Below are 17,555 nucleotides of genomic sequence, written 5' to 3'. Positions count from 1 at the left end.
TATGTTAGAAACTATTAGGAAAGGGCTAGAATATAAGATAGAAAATATAATACTACTACTCTAGAAATCCATGGGTCCAGCCCCAGATATCCATCTAAAAATGGATATAGATTAATTGGAAAAGCTTCAGAGAAGAGCAACAAAAAAGGGTATGGAATGGCTTCCCTCTGAGAAGATACTAAAATGATTCAGTCTGTTCAGCTTACAAAAGCAGCAACTAAGGAAGGATATGAGAGAGGTCTATAAAATCATGAATGGTGTGGGAAAAGTGAATAGAGAAATGTTCGCAAAAAGAAAAAGAGTACTTGTGGCACCTTAGAGACTAACCAATTTATTTGAGCATGAGCTTTCGTGAGCTACAGCTCACTTCATCGGATGCATACCGTGGAAACTGCAGCAGACTTTATATATACACAGAGAATATGAAACAATACCTCCTCCCACCCCACTGTCCTGCTGGTAATAGCTTATCTAAAGTGATCATCAGGTGGGCCATTTCCAGCACAAATCCAGGCAAATTCACTCTTTCCCCTATTACAAAAATCAGGGGTCACCCAATGAAATGAACAGGCAGCAAGTTTAATAAAAACAAAAGGAAGTACTTTTTCTCATTGCCATGGAATGTTGTGATGGCCAAAAGTATAACTGGATTAAAATAAGAACTGGAGACATTCATGGAGGATAGGTCCATGAATGGCTATTAGCCAGGATAGCCAAGGACACAACCTTATGCTCAGAGTGACCCTAAACCTCTAAGTACCAGAAACTGGGCATGGAAGATGGGGTGGATCATTCCATAATTGCCTTGATCTGTTACACCTGCCCTTACCAGAGCTTCAGGGGCAATGTTGGAGACAGAATACTGGGCAAACTGGACCAGTTCTGACACAGTATGGCTCTTATGTTCTTACATAAATGACTAAATAGGTCACGGATGAACTGCATCCATAGGGAACAAAATTGGACTTGCATTTAACCCCTAGTGAAATGCCTTTGGAGTTTTCAGCCGGAAGACTGGGAAAACCCTGTTTATCCAAAGTCTGCTTATGTGAGTTTCAGATGAGCTAAAGTTAGGTGTTAGTTCCAGAATCCAAAATTCAACTAAAATTCAATTTGTGTGGCTATGAAACTCAAAACCTTTGAATAATTAGTATTCCCTTAAACATTCAGATAATTGGAATTTCTCTGGCCTAGATTTCAAAAGTGACCAATGATTTGCGGGGAAGGGATCCAACAGGAGAGGGATTAGATTTTCAAAGGCTCAGCACTTTCTGAAAGTGCAGTCCCTTTCAAGTTGATCCGGGTGGGTCATTGAAAATCCCTGGACAATTTTGAAAATGTAGCCTTTTGCTTTAGAGAAGAGGGAGCTAGTTCTGGGTGTGCACAGGCCCTGTACGGTGGCACCTCAGCACTCCACCTCAGCCAAGGCTAGTGCATTTCCCTCCTGCCCCCACTCAGTCCCAGGACATGCAGCAATCAGTAGTTAGCCCTGAAGGCTGGATATGACTACATTGCACACTAATCCTGGGCTCTAACTCAGGTCTGAACACAGGCTCCCCTTCCGTCCACACACAAACCAGTCTGATTCTAGTCCACAAGGGCTCAGAACCTAGAACGCGGGGTGAGTGGGGTGGATCAGCGTGTAAATCCTGCTGTGACTCAGGTCTACACCCTGTCATTTTGCAACCTGGATGCAGCTCAAGGCAGAGCTGAGTCAGAAGTAGGGTGACCACCCTTATTGCATAGAAATAAGGGAAAACCCCACGAAAAAGAAGGAACTCTTCCTTCTAAGGGACAGTTGAAGGATACACACTTTCCTTTAGCCTACCATGTATTTTTCTGCCCTGTACATTTCTACTGCCCTCAAGTATACAATAGCCTAAGCCTCAGCGTATAAAATGGGACATCTCCATTGTCATACATCGCCCAGTAAGGCCCAGGGGGCTGCCTGAGGGGCAAATCAATGGCCTGAGGGTCCCCCCTCCTGTGCAGTGTGGACACGTTAGCACAGCTGTGAGGCCCAGGGCCAGCAGCTGCACGCCCATGTTTAGGCGGTAATGGGGACGCTGAGCCCGGGGCTCAGGCACAGGGCTCCGCAAGGCCGGGCCCCCGTTCGCAGCCACGGCGGCGTGGCGGGCGCGGCAGCGGGCGCTGCTGAGGGGAAGGCGGCGCCTCGCCGCTCGCAGCAGGCCGGGCGCGGGGCTGGATGAATGGAGCGGGGGAGCCAGCGGGCTGCGGCGGAGGGAGCGGCGGGGCCTGCGCGCCGGAAGTGAGCGGCCGGGGAGAGCCCGGCGCAGCGGGGCTGGGGCTGGGCTGGGGCTGAGTCAGGCACTGGGGCGTGGGGAGAAGACGCGCCGCAGCCTCCGGCCAGGGACGCGCTCGGGCTGCCAGGCGGGGGCGGCTCCGCGCTGAGCAAAGGGGCCGGGAAGCGCCTGGGGGAGCCGCCGGCGCCGCGCTGCCACCATTAGCCGGGCGGCGAGAGGAGGAGCCGGAGGAGCCGACCTCGAGCCGCCGCCGCGGTGAGTGCTCAGCGCCTGCCCGGGAAGGGGAGCCGGGAGCCGGTCCTCCTCGCGCCGCGTCCTGCTCCCCTGGCAGTAGCCGCGGGCTGTATCGCCCGGCCTGGGGAGTGGGTTCCCCAGTAGTGGCCGGCTCCGAGCCGCCGTCTATGGGGCAGCGGCTGGGGGCTCGCCCTATTGTCCTGTCTGGGGAGCGCCCCCACCCTGGGGGAGCCGGCTGGGGGATATGCACATCCCAGCTGGGGGCGGTGATTTGGGGAGGGAGACAATAATCGGATCTTGGGGTGCCCTAGAAGTGTGTGTAATAAAGCTGGATGGGGGGAGAGGGAGGAGGGGTCTCCCCTGTATTTTGGGGCTGGGGGGTGGGAATCGGAGGAGCTGGATCCTCTTTTTTTTTTTTTTTACCACATCCCTGCTCCATAGGGTCACCCCGGGAAAGCTACCACCCAAGGCAGAGTGTAGAGGAGGAGGGGTTGGGATTGCCCCAGCAGCAGCACCGCATCACGCCCCTCGTCTGTTACACTGGTCATGGCTCCAGTTCTCTTCCCCCTTAAAAATCAGTTCAGCTCAAGCTCTGGAAAGAGAGGGTCTGATGGGTGGTGTGCGTCTGTGTTTAAAGGTGCTGTGGTTTGTCTCTTTCTCTACCCCCTTTCCCCCCCCCCCCAATTTGAGTCTTGTTCGCGGCTTTCCTGAGCTTGAGGTGCAAAATAAGAGCTTTAATGTAAAAATAGGAATGCGATTAATTTTGTAGAAAAGAAAAGGGTTGAAAGTGGACCGGGGATGTGAGAGGAATCTGTTTTGTGGCATTCAGACAATGTCAGCTTTAGTGAGTCCCCACCCTGTGGAGCTGAAAGCAACATAGTCCCATCCGCCGACTAGCCGAATGTCTATGGCAATAACTTAAAGACTCAACACAAATTAAACCACTTTCCTTAGTGTAGGAGGGAAAAAACAAGGCTGATTAATTACAATTTTTAATTCCTTTTTAAAAACACCGTATTTTTGTAGCTATTTTGCCATCCATATTGGTGAGGGGCAGAATGATTCTTGAAGAACCTCCCAGGCAAGGCTGATGTCTGCATTGGTTTTCATGAAGATGAGGCGAGTTTTCTAGTGCATAGAGAGAATCACCAATGGGAGGAGAAAGAGGAGTGTCTGTATACAGAAATATATTTTGAATGTTAGAATAGCAGTTACAGTTACTGCACATCTGTATTCAGTTTTTTCTTTTCCATTTGAAAATGGCTAATCATTTGAGGCAACTGATAACTTCTCTGTTAATTTTTAAAGCTATTTCATTTCTATTGGGTAATTGTCTTATTATGTGGCAACTAATAAAATACCTGTACGTTTTAGTTTGATATTTGTATTTAGTTGTTTTCAGCAGTGATTTTGACCTTGATTACATATACCCAGAAGGATAATAAAAAAATGCACAGAAAAAGAAGCACCTACTCGTTTTCTATAAATAAGGTACTGAAGTGTCTATAAAGTCAGTTGGTGCTCTGTTGTGAAAGGGTTGAGAACTACTGTTCTCTGTGATTGTAGACATAACTTAAAACTATGTTGTACGCCAGAGTGACTTTTCTTAAAGGGACATATCAACTTAGAAAACAGTTCTGCTGAAAATTCTGTAACTACTATAGTTACAAGTAACACCTGAAGTGTTTCAAATAGAAGTAAGGAAATCTTTCCAGTTTTACTTTGTGCTTAGTCAGTTTCACTGTTTTTTTGTGTACAGCCAAGTTATCTTTTGCTGAAAGACCCTTCTGAACATAGACAAGGAATAGAAAAACACTTAAAAATTTGTTATAAGCAATTAATAATGCCTACTGGGGTTATACCATCTAAAATATGCTGTATCAGAAACTGGAATTTTAAATTAGTTGTTTAAAAAAATACACAAAACAAGTTGACAGTGTCCCTGTGTAATATTTCAGTCTCTCTTTTGAATGGTAGGTGGGTGGGAGGAATATAGAGCTAATTGTTTTCCCTTGCTTCAGTTAGCACGTGGCTTTCATATCTCTGGGTGGCACTGGAATACTGTTACAGAGTCCATGGTAGTGCAGCTTTTTCACAGTATGAAATTGGGAAACGCCTATGAAGCTTCTCCCCTACCCTGCAGATAGATGATTTCCCTAAAGTGCCTGGTTTTCAGAGCAGCACCCTGTGATGATGTGTTCTGCTACCCATGTTTTTCTAGATTTGCTAGTAGGTGGCATGGTAGACAATATTGCTAAGAAACAAAATGCTCCAGTCAAAGAAAGGAGTACGGCTTACTGATTATTGCATACCTTAACCTTTTGATAATTTCATAGTGCAAGATTTTTCTTATGAAAGAGACCACTATGTGTAATATAAAACCTGTCCTCCTTGAAAGATTGCATAATAATGTCTTGAGACCATTACCTGTAACCTTGAGTTTGTTTAAAATAGATTTTCCAGGGCAGTAGTTCATTATGATTAATTGTTTAGGAACTCTCTGTATATTGAGGTTTCTTTAAAAAAAGTTGTTTTTGTAAAAAGCCAGGCTGCTTTTAATAAGAATATGTATTGAACTACCATAGGTACAGAATTATATCTTTCAGTTTAAGCTTGGGTCACTGTGTGCAAGATTGATCCATTACCTATGTAGGCTACAGTATAAGTGTACTTATATTTTTATTCAAAATGTTTTTTCAAATATCTTCTGGAATTGTAACTAATGTTTTTTGGCTTTTTTTTTTTGGTTTGGTTTGGTTTTTTGCTAATAGACTGATCAGTTTTCTTAAGCCATAAAGACATTGTTACCTTATCTCTCTCCCCCACCCAACCTTTGAAACAAAGGTGGAAGTTGGTTCTAAACTTTTTAAGCACTGTATTTTAGGAGTGTATCAGCACATGTTCTCCTTTCTGGAAAATTATATTATTTTAGGACTTCTATTGGGACATCTTTATCTGGTATTATTCCAGCACTGACAGGAAGTGTAACGGCCCCTCCCCCACCCTTAAGAAAAAATATATAGTGTCAAAGCAACTTTATGCCCCTGGAAGAAAAAAGCCCATCAAACAGGGACAAAGTTGAAAGCCTGAACTAGCCAATCATGTCTAACAAATGCTAAGACAGATACGTTATGCTGAAAATCACACTCATTAAACAATTTGGATCATATTCCTTCAATTCTCATTAGCAAAACAAAAACAGAAACAAAATAACACTCCAAACAAATAAAAACTTGCATTTTCGCTGAAAGTGCAAGTCATAAAGTAGCCAGGCAAACAGAACAGCAAGTAGATTTACTGGTGAATTTTCAAGTTAAGTAGAAAACCAAAATTTGGACCAAATAGGGCACTGGACAACTTTCAAAACTGATATTTTCATTTGTCATGTGTTGAGCACTTTGCTGATAACCTGGACCACATTAAAAGAGAGAATTTTGAAGCAAAAAAAGTGCTTTTCCACCTAACAGCTAGAAATGTCAAGTAAGGAATTTATGATCACCCGTTATTTAGAGATCGATATTGAAACCTTATACAGAGGAGTAAGTTAAAGATAACTTTAACCTTAGTCTTCAAATTTCCTTGCTTTTGTCATTATGAAACTGATTTTACTGAATTATTTACCCAGTGGAGAGGGTCTGGATCCAGATTTCAGAGTCTGGAGTTCTGATCTGATTTTTGTTCACTATTATTTATATTTCAGTATCACCTATTGGCCTCAGCCTGGTTGGGGTCCCATTGTGCTAGGTACTGTACATACATAGGCCCTGATCCTGTACAGACTTAGCATGTGCTTATTTTATGCAGTGGGAGTAGACCCATTGACTAGAATGGGACTACTCGGTATGTAAAATTGAGCACTTGTGTGATTTTTTACAGGATTGAGGCCATAGAAAATGATTGTACCTATCCCAAAGAGTTTATAATCTAAATGCCTGTCTTTAATTTTATTAGACTCTGCAAAAATATTACTCATAAGGATTTTTAAATACATAGTTTATAACAGTGGCTCTCAACCTTTCCAGACTGCAGTATCCCTTTCAGGAGTCTGATTTGTCTTGTGTACCCCCAAGTTTTACCTCACTTAAAATCTACTTGCTTAAAAAATCAGACATAAAAATACAAGAGTCACAGCACACTATTACTGAAAATTGCTTACTCATTTTTACCATATAATTACAAAATAAATCAATTTAAATGTAAATATCATATTTACATTTCAGTGTATAGTATACAGAGCAGTATAAACAAGACATTGTTTGTATGACATTTCAGTTTGTACTGATTTCACTAGTGCTTTTTATGTAGGCTGTTGTAAAACTAGGCAAGTATCTAGATGTACCCCCGGAAGACCCCCGTGTACCCCCAGGGATACCCACACACACCCCTGGTTGAGAACCACTAGTTTATAATATATGCATGCTACATTTGATTTATTTTCTAATTGAATAGGAATGTAAAATGTACATTGCCAGTAAACCACACATATGTACAATTGCTTCATGATGTTTCAATACCCTTTCCTTAAAAACTTTGGGCAGGAGTGGGGAATACTTCTGGGCTTAGATGTTTTACTCAAAGGAATTTTTACAGCAGAATTAGGAATCCCCAGAAAACAAGGCTTGAAATTAAGACTCTTGGATTTGTGTATCATTTAAAACTCTTTAACCATTAAATCAGCAAATTTGATTTTGAAACCTGCATAATGACACTAGACCTGTGTATAATTTATGTACAATAGAATATGGCTACACACAACAGTTGAGTGATTTTTAAAAAGAATAATGAAATAGAATTGATACTAAAAAATAATTGCCTAATTTAGTATTGAATAAAAGAAGCTGTTTTAATGGTCCAGAACACACCTTAGTCAAATTGTAGGTACAATTCAACAAGGATTAAACGGACGTGACATTTTCCGCCTTTAGGTACTTGTACAACAAGGTTACAGGTTAGTGGTGGGAAGCTTCCACTACCATTGCCTGATTTTTAATTGGTCTTTAGATTGACAAGGGATTTAAGGTTCTACTGTTGTTAATTAAATTCTCTTAAATGCTCTTTCCATTGAAAAAGGCATATCTCAAAAGGCTTAATATTATAAACTAATAAGACATTTTGAAAGAATAGTTTCCATCTCAGTGAACAATACATAACATTCTTTAATGGCTGAATATTTAAAAATATTTTTCTAGATGAGAATTTTGTATGTTCCATTCAGAGAAAGTAAGCGCTGGTGCTAAATCAGAAGCATATTTCTGATAATTTAAAGCAGATTTAATGCATCATTTGCCATTTTTCTTTGCCTTTTCAAATAATAAATACACTGGGCAAAAAATAGAGCTATGACTCCATATTTAAAGGTTTAACACTTTACTAGATGATGTTTTATAATCTTGCTGACTACGTAGATTACTATTGGTCTTTTAATGCAGAATTCCTGAACTGTCCTTTTCTGGTGGTTATCTCTTGTGACAATTACTCCATCAGGAACAGCATGTCTAAAAGCATGTGCACCAGAATGTGTAACTATGTTGAGTCACTAAGAAATAGGGATGACAAATGGAGCTCTTTCCACCAAAGGTTTTTTGACTTAACTGGATACTAGGGAGAAGAGAAACATGAGAAACGGATCCTTAAAATTCCACGTGACCAAATACTGTAGTTATCTGAGCTAAAAGCTTGTTAGCCACAGAGCCTACTATCATAATTCAGTTGAATTTTGTTCTAGTAAGAAACTGGCATATTTAAGGTTACTATAAAGACTTGAATGCAGTGTTGTTGTAGTTGTGTAGGTTCCAGGGTATAAGAGAGACAAAGTTGGTCCAATAAAAGATATTACCTCACCCACCTCATCACTATAAAGACTTGTTTGTTCACCTCTTATCTCTTCAGATGAGTAAGTGATATTTTTGTCTGGACATTTAAGTGTTTTGTAATAACTTGCAAAGCTGACATATTACAGTAAAAAACTGAGATGGAACCTCATTAAAGTCTTTGAAAAATTGAGAAATAAGGAATCTTTTTAATAAAGACCTCAGTGTTGCACAGGGTAACTGCTACCTTGTCGATAAGTATTCTTTGTGTCTTGTTTCCTGAGCTGCTTCTAGCATCCAAATCTTTATTGGAAAGTTATCATTTTTGGTTTCACTGTATCAATTCACCATCTTTGCATTATTTTTAAAAGGTACTGTGTTGATAGTACTCAAAGTGCAACCATTGGCAGTGAAAGCTTCTTTTCTTCTTCTCCCTCAGTGTTACTCAACTCACACGTGGAACAGCCAACTCTAGAGTGAAAGGTTAGTTCAGTCTACATGCATATTCAATCTTTTAGCATCTGAGACTGCCCACAAAAGTGTCAGTAGTGGTGGATTTTGTCTTTGTTCTCTCTACCAATGTTTTTAAATAGTAACTACTTTCTGACCTTACCATTCTGAATCAGATTTGAACCAATGACTTGGAGGTGCGGCATCTTGATTATTCCCGCTGTACTTCCACTTTCTACTGAAGTGTCCTTAAATGTGTTTATGCTTGAAGTATTTTCATAATGAAATTACATCTTTATGGACAATAACTGGGAAAATGGCTTGCTTAGATTCTCACTGTTAACATAATATATGTTGGAAGCAAATACAAGTCTGAGTCTCTTGCATTGTGTGTGTGTTTTTGCTAAGAGAGACCTTTTTTAGTCTATTCTGGCAAGTAAGAGGAGACCACCTTCCAATATACCTGCTTTGTTTGTTCCCATCATTTAAGAAACAAGGCATGTATTCTGTAGATTTTCTGCTCTGTCCTAGTTTTATGGCAGGTTTAGATTTATGAACTTCTGTGGTTTAGCTCCCCAGTGTGGATGCTGGGTTGATCCCTCTTTTCTAGTTTCATTCAGGCAATGAAGAATTATTCAGGACAAAGTAATTTTTGGCTTCCACTTTCCAGGTTCCCCAGTCTTTTCCTGTTTCATGTTGAGGCACTATCTTCTAAGCTTCAACCACAAGTGTCGTGGAAGACAGCACCAGTAAAACAAATGCACAACAACTTTATGTAATGTAAGAAGGTACGCTGACTTCAGGGGCTCCTTCCAGATATTCCTCCCAGGGCATGTGTGGTTGTAATGCCTAGCTAAGCAGCTGCTCAGTAGTTCTCTGACCCAGCTGCCTGCTTGTAGGAGTTGACCCAAATGTGGTAGCCTTATCTCCTGTTCCCTTTTGAAATTCTCCTTGGTGAAATAACAGCATCATAGGATTGTGAGCTGAGTTACTGAGATCACAAAGGGGATTTTATTGTACTGGTTAAAAGTTTTAACACCTCTTTAAGGTCAGTGACTATATTTTGGAGAAAATTTAGTGTCCCTGCCCCTTCAGTTTAGGTATGATAGTTAATAATATACATCTTTTGAGACATGCTTTCAGTCTTTCAACAGGATCAGAGTTGGCATTGCTTTTATTTCTAGGGTGTAAAAGTTTGGTTTTAAAAAAAAAACCCATACAAACCATTAACACTGTCCTATTTTAGTGTCATAAAAGAGGTTTTTTTAAAAAAGGGCATACATTCAATTGTAAAAAGAAGTTTCTTGTAGGTAATACTCCACAAGCTTCGGTAAATGTATTCACTTTCATTTCCAGATCATAGCCACCCCCACCCCGGATATTGCTTGTGTCATGACTCATGTTGGCTGACTTTGTCAAATTGGAAGTGGACTTCGGAGTGTTATGTATCCGGCTAAACTGTGGGTGATCTAGAAGAATCAGTTTTTAAAAAAAAAATAATTTCCATAACTGAGGTGGGGTTTTTCTTGTAGCTCAGTAATGATGTTCCAAAACAGAGTGACATCGACATGGGAAGCGCATTAGTTTTGCAAAAATTCTGTACTTACAGATTTGCAATGTTAAGCCTATGCCTTCCTGGTTAATGTCTGAGTTCACTGTTTGTTGCTACTGCTAATCTTTTGTTGCTTAGAATGAAGACTGTTGAATGAGACTACAGTACTTATGAAATTGAGAATTTTATTTTCTATAACTTATCTAATATTTGTCCAAATTTATTTGATTTCAGTATTCAAATTATAAATACTTTAATGGCTCTCTACTTCTTAGATGGTAATAAAACTATTTTATGGCTGTGGCACTATTACCTTCGGTCCCCTATTCTTGTTTTCACAATATCTCTAGGGACATGGAACAGTTTTTGACTGAGTGCCCCAAGTACCCTCTTACACCCTGCCCATATCTTACTACAGGTATAGTTTCCTTTCCTTGACAGTGAAATTCTCAAGTAAATCTAAGATCAAAATTATCTTACAGTGAAACTTATGGGTGAAAATTTAGTGATAAAAATAAATAATAATAAATATTAGTTAAAACAGATTTTGTATAAAGTTATATGTAGTCTACTTCTGGGTGTTAGTGTAGTCAGAAAGTGTAAATTTGTAGCTAGATTTAAGATAATATTCAACTTGGGTCTGAGAGCTGAAGTGTGTGATGTTCCATCATATCTCCAGTTATCTGGCCTATCCTAGAAATGATACCTCTTGCTAGTAATGGGTGTAGGCCGTGTATCCAGTTTTGATTCTCTGAAACTGTTTAACCGTAATGTAGTCCAGGACAAACCATTCAGTACTGTTTCAGAAAGCTGCAGTTAAGACTTCTTTAAGCATCTTTTTCATTTCAGAAAACTGTGATTAAACTAAACATCAGTTTGTCCTGAGCTATGCTTTTCTAGTGTAGGCTTGGCCTCTGAATGAAACTACCACCTGTGTCATGCATAACCTCCTTTTCACATTTTTAAGTCTTTTTGAAGTAAAGGTACCGATCTTTTCATTAATATTCCAGTCTTGAAATTCTTTTTTCATTAGTATATTGATAATGAAGTTTGTTCACGTCCTATTCCTGTGTTCAGTGCCCCTCTCCCTAATCCCGATACAATGCTGGGGTATGTTCCATTCAATATGGAATAAAACTGAACCTTCGTTTTCTTTAATAGGTCATTTTCCCATTTACTGTCCTTTAATGTATTATTTCAAAAGTTTCTTGAACCTGCATAGGTGTTAACTTTTTCATTGTGTACAGGTTGGGCAGAATAAAGTTAATTTTATATGTTGTTAACCTCATCTCTAGGGGGCTGTGTTGATTTTGAATGCAGGAATTAAGGCATCTCCTTTTTCAATTCCAGTTTAGGTGATTTTGATTTCTGTAATTCCTGTCTGTCACATGTCTTGATGGATAATGTTCACCTGTGATAAGCTGTAAGAAATCTCAAGGGTTAAGAGAATTTTTGCCTAGAGACCATTTAACAAGTCTCTTGTTTCTTATCTACATGGTCACAAATCCTGTTCACTCTTACTTGGCTCCTGATTTTGCATTGTGTGCTTTACATGTTTCCAAAGCAGATTGCCAACTCTGCAGGATGCTTATTTGCTATTAGGAATTTGGTCCATTAAATTTTACATTTTAAAGTACAATTATTAAAACATAACGATCGCAAGAATTTATAATGTCTCTTAAATATTATTATAACAGTAATGGTCGCTAATGCAACACTGACCACACATACCCTTAACCTGATGTCTTGGATTTTTTTTTTTTTAACTGCCTCATTGGAAAGATCAAGAGAGCCATGCTGCTCATAGATTTTTGTTCTTGTAATCTTATTAAAGTACTCATCTGCTTTTGTGCCTTTTCTGCACTCTTTTTGGAGATTGGATGGCAGTGGAACATTTCTTAGTTTACCATCTAGTCCTTGTATCAGTATGTATTTCAAGCTCCTGCTCCCTTGGGATAGAGATTCACTTTTTTTCCCCCTCTTTGCAGTTACTACGTCAACTCTGCTTCTAAGTTCAACACATATTCTTGACTCTTTTTGTTTTGTTTCTGATATCTTCCTCCCTCCTTCCTTTGAAACATGTTTTGGAAGTCTTAACTTAAATCACATTTGTCTGAATTTTCTAGTATGCAAATTGTGTCCCTCTACTTAGTCTCTGTTAAAACAGTATTATTTTAGTTTCTCCCTTAAGTTTAATAGACTTAACCATTTTGCGTTCTCTTACTATTGGGTTAGTAAGAGAGAGAGGAAAAGTAACCGTGACACTCTCTCTAGCATTTGGAGTAATCAGTTAATTATATAAATATTAATCACTGATTGTGTAAATTCTTTTGAACTGTGTTGTTGACAGCTGTTTGAGAACTCCAAAAGAGTTTCTTGACCTTTTAATCACATAATTGTTATGTTCAGATTCTAAATTTTCATAAAATGTATTAACTAATGCAAATGTCTCCCAGCGGCTTTCTGAACATCTGCAACCATTCCTTTTGTCAGGTATGTTTAGATAACTTAAGAACCTTTCAAACTAATGCATTTAGTCAAAATGTATGTACTAAATTCCCTTGGTGAAATTACTTCGTTAAGTTTTAAAATTCTTTTAAAAAATTTAAAGAAGCGCAAACAGGCTCAATGATTACTTTCTTGGAGAAAATAAGAATAAACACTTCACAGCCTACCTTATTAATGCATGGCTTAAGACAATGATTTTTCACATGGGTAGATAAGTCTGGCTGACTTGGTTTGATAGGTAAACTAAAATTTACAGACTATTCAAAAAGAGTGATTTATAACTATTGTATTTGGAAACCTTCTATGTTTTGCTTATCAAAATTTCCTAGATTCTGGCATTTCTAGCAATTTAACTTTAGTTAATTATATCTGCACACAAAATTTAAGAGAGACCACTTAATAGTAATATGAAGCTTTTTAGGAGAACAGGTGAATGCAGGAGCAATAGTTGTGTGTGCCAGTTTCACTGATATTATTTCTCAGAAACTAAAACTTTGTGGACAGCGGTGGTGGGAGGATCTCTGTTACGAGCAGAGGAGGAGAGTCTGCCTTTTCCTGCACCTCTGTTGAAGTGTGTACTCCCACCCATCAGCAGATGACTTACTTCTTGGATTTGCTGGCTCTTTGAGAGCAGCTCCATAGAACTGAAAAGATACTTTTCAATTTGAGTTGCAGCAATGGTATGCACACAGTAGAAAAGAAAAAAAAAAAACAGTAATGAGACTTGCTAGTAGTGTGGGATGTCCTCCTGTTTTCATTTAAAAATAAAAATCCATGATTGTTAAGGATTGGGAATTTGGAATCTCTTTGCCAGAAGGAAGGTATGAGAAGCTTCCTTTCAGTAAGTAAAGAAAGGAGTCGGTATGGAGAAAATTTTGAAGCTCCCACTCCCTTCCAGTTGCTGACAGGGAGAAGGGTGTGAAAGAATGGGGAAATGAGTGAAATTCTTAGATGAGCCACAGAACCCATATTGCTACTTACCTATTAATGTGGAATATGGGTATTTGAGTTTACTGAGTTTTTCTGTACTATTTAAACTACAGTTGGTAATGTATAGGCTTGGAAGGATTAGATTTTTATAGGTAAATGTCAGTAAACATTGATTTCACGCACGAACCAACGAAAAAATATTTCTATTGATGATCAAAATTTACAGGTAGGCAACATAAGAAAAATGTTTAAGAACCTAGAGTTTGATTTAAGGATATTTAGGCTTGTATATTTTGTCATGTGATGTTGACAATTTGTGTTTTAACTGTTATAAAGCTTTCACTTTTTGAATCTCAATGTCTACTGTCATTGAATAATTCTGACCCTCCATTTCCTGTGCTGGTGAGAATTTAAATTGATAAAAATTGAAAACAGTTGTTAAAAATGAGCATTGATATTATCCATTAAAGTTATTTTTAAAAATTTAATTCTGCCAAGCCTAGTAATACAGCAGTGATAAAACTCTAGTTACTGTGATACTGTACTTATTTATGAAAATTAAGTTTTTCTCTTGTAAGAAATGGAGCTAAAAGAAGAAAATGTGGTATACTTGTGCTGTGCAGAGAACTACCAATCCATTGTAACTGTATAGGAGCAACTGATACTACAAGTCGATCCATGGTCTAAAAAGTACCCCCAGAAAAGGCAAACTAAAAATGAATTTAAGAATAACTCATCACTACTTTATATTTACAAATATAAGTTAATGGTAACTTAGTACTTTTGAGTATTTCTGGGAAGGAGTTGTGTTTCTGCTGAGGTTGAAAGTCCAATGCAGAGCAAACAAAACAAACCGGTTCATACTCGCACTTTCAGATATGTTAGCAAGTGGTTTCACTTCTGAAGTCTCTTCAGTAAGAAATATATTTTTAAGCACTCAGATTATATGCACTTCATCTTCATTACTGTTATTTTATTAATTAGCTTATACATATACCAGTTGATGTCAGTTAGATTGGATAGTATGTCTTCCAAAAGTTGTATGCGTTCTGTTGAGTCAGTCTTTCTGTATGGCTTATGGGGATTTAGCCTGGATCTTCCAAAGGTAATAGCAGGCTTTTTTGAATGGTCATCTACATTGGAGTGTCTTCTATCTTAAATTATTCTTGAAGGTACAGTAATATACAATAAATAGCATTTCATTATGTGACATTTTATACAATTATAGTTTGGTTTAGCTTACATTATACAAGCTATTTTTTGGTTAGTTGCATTGAAAATATTTTGAAATGAATTTTTCTTGTTCACTTTCTGGCCCAAAGCCTGATTTAGTTAAATACTACTTTATTCTATTTATGTAGACATGTCACTTCATTATCAATGAATATTTAAATTACTTGTCACGTATGTAGTGCTTTCTGTCTGAGCATCTTCAAGTCTTAAAAATGATGAACCAAGTTGTTATAAGAATGGCTGTTCTGGGTCAGACCAATGGTCCATCTAGCCCAGTATCCTGCTTTCTGTGAGTGGTCAGTGCCTGATGTTTCAGAGGGAATGAACAGAACAGGGCAGTTTCAAGTGATCCATCCCCTGTCTTCCAGTCCCCACTTCTGGAGGTTAGAGGTTTAGGGATACCTAGAGCATGGAGTTTTGTCTCTGACCATCTTGGCTAACGGCCATTGATGGACCTATTCTCCATGAACTTATCTACCGGTAATTCTTTTTTAAGCCAGTTATACTTTTTGGCCTTCACAACATCCCCTGGCAATGAGTTCCATATGTTAAGTGTGCGTTGTGTGAAGAAGTACTTCTTTTTGTTTGTTTTTAAATGTGCTGCCCACTAATTTCATTGGGTTACTTCTGTTTTTTTTGTTCTATAAAGGAGTAAATATACTTCCTTATTCGCTTCTCCACTCCATTCATTTTATAGACCTCTATCATATCCCCCCCTCTTAGTTGTCTCTCTTATAAAATGAACAGTCCCAGTCTTTTTAATTTCTCCTCATATGGAAACTGTTCCATACCCCTAATTGTTTTTGTTGCCCTTCGCTGTACTTTTTCAAATTCTAATATATATTCTTGTAGATAGGAAGACCAGAACTACATACAGTGTTCAAGATGTGGGGACTACCATGGATTTATATAGTGGCATTATGATATTTTGTTATTATCTTTCCCTTTCCTGATGGTTCCTAACATTGTTAACTTTTTTGAGTGCTACAGTACATTGAGCAGACATTTCAGAGACCTCCAAGATCTTTCTTGAATGGTAATAGCTAATTTAGATCCCATCATTTTGTATATATAGTTGGGATTATTTTTTCCAATATGTGTTGCTTTATACTTCTCAACACTGAATTTCATTTGCCATTTTGTTCCCCAGTCACCTACTTTAGTGAGCCCTTTTGTAACTCTTTAAGTAAATATTATTTATAAGTATTGTTTATGTAGGAGCACTCCCACTTTAATCTCTTAGCAGCCTAAATTAGGACCCGTCTCCTATCTTTCCATGTCACTGATACCTACATGTACTATGACCACTGGCTGCTTACCATCACCCAACGTAAGTCTGTTCATTGCTTCTGTGAAGTAATGAATGTTGTTTCTATTTTGAAGATGAGATATAGGGGCTCAGATTGGTTAAATGGCTTTCCTAAAATCACAGTACGTGTCTGTGGATGAGCCAGGAACAGAATTCAGACCTCTGGATTCTCAATCCTGTGGATGAAGCACTAGACCATATTTTCTTTTGTAACATCTAAGGGACATAGTGCAGTATACTGTCAGATATGGAAATCTGAGCTGACTTAGAAGAATTAGTCATTGTACTTCATAGGTTTAAAAATGGAAGAGGTAAACTTGAAGTATTCCTTATTTATTCACTACCATACACAGGTGCCAGCTTCCTCCAGGCCCCACCTCCACCTGATCTGTTCTCCCAAGCCTGCACCCCGCCCTGCCTCTTTCCGCCCCCTCCCCTGAGCGCGCTCCATCCCTACTCCTCCCCTTCACCCTACCTCCCAGTGCCTTTTGCATGCTGTGGAACAGCTGATGGTGGCGGACAGGAGGGCCTGGGGCAGGGGAGCTGGCTGCAGGTGGGTGCTAAGCAGGGCTGGCCTTACCATGAGGTGAACTGAGGCAGCCGCCTCAGGTGCCAGACTGTGGGGGAGTGCCTCTAGGACCCAGAGTGTAGAAAATTGTGTCTGCTGCTGGTGCATACGTATTCTCTCTGCTCTAGATGCACAGAGATGGTGGAGTGCTGTGCTGGAGGAAGGAGGGCACAAGAGACATGGCAGGCAAGCAGGAGAAAAGGTGAGAGGGAATAACAGAATGCAGCAGGAGCTGCAGGGAGAGAGAGGAGGAGAAGCCTCTTATGTACCTCTCTAGCACCCCCAGGAGCCTGGACGGATTAACACCAGCTTTTCAGGGAGCTTCCTGTTTCCTGCTGGTTCCCTGAACCCACTAGAGGCGAACAGGCAGTCGGCTGAAGTAGCAGGAGCCAGTTAGGCCCTTTAAGACGCTGATATCTTCCCTCACTCAGGCCCTGCTACCAGCCTGCTTTTTTGTCCCCTTCAACTGAGTGTTGAGAGCCACTATAGCTGGCACAGAACAGCAGTCATGAGTGAAAGAAGAACACGCCCCTCTGGGGCAGCATTCAGAAAAAGAAAGAAAGCAAAGGAAGCTTTTCTATCTGAGCAGGAAGGAGCTCTCCTGAGATACATAGACACAGATGTTCACGGTGAGCCTTCCAGCCCCAGAGAGGATGTGAGAGGTGAGGAGATGCTTGATCTTCGGGTTAGTCAGAGT

The 17,555-nt window shown here is 39.6% G+C and overlaps 1 protein-coding gene across 7 annotated transcripts in view; it reads left to right on the top strand.

The window, feature by feature from the left end:
• The first annotated feature begins 2,325 nt into the window (after positions 1-2,325).
• Positions 2,326-17,555, top strand: part of RAPH1 (Ras association (RalGDS/AF-6) and pleckstrin homology domains 1) — a 166,104-nt gene continuing 150,874 nt past the window's right edge. For 6 of the 7 annotated variants that reach the window (XM_075118093.1, XM_075118092.1, XM_075118091.1 and 3 more), the window contains exons 1-2: positions 2,326-2,519; positions 8,748-8,791. The gene's annotated coding sequence lies outside the window, so the exon portion shown is untranslated. The remainder of the gene's footprint in view (positions 2,520-8,747; positions 8,792-17,555) is intronic. The other variant, XM_048870478.2, reaches the window with a different exon arrangement.

The sequence above is a fragment of the Caretta caretta genome, chromosome 11 (genome assembly GCF_965140235.1).
Source record: "Caretta caretta isolate rCarCar2 chromosome 11, rCarCar1.hap1, whole genome shotgun sequence".
Classification (NCBI taxonomy): domain Eukaryota; kingdom Metazoa; phylum Chordata; order Testudines; family Cheloniidae; genus Caretta; species Caretta caretta.
The sequence above is the reverse complement of the archived record's forward strand: the minus strand, read 5'-3'. Positions and strand labels throughout refer to the sequence as shown.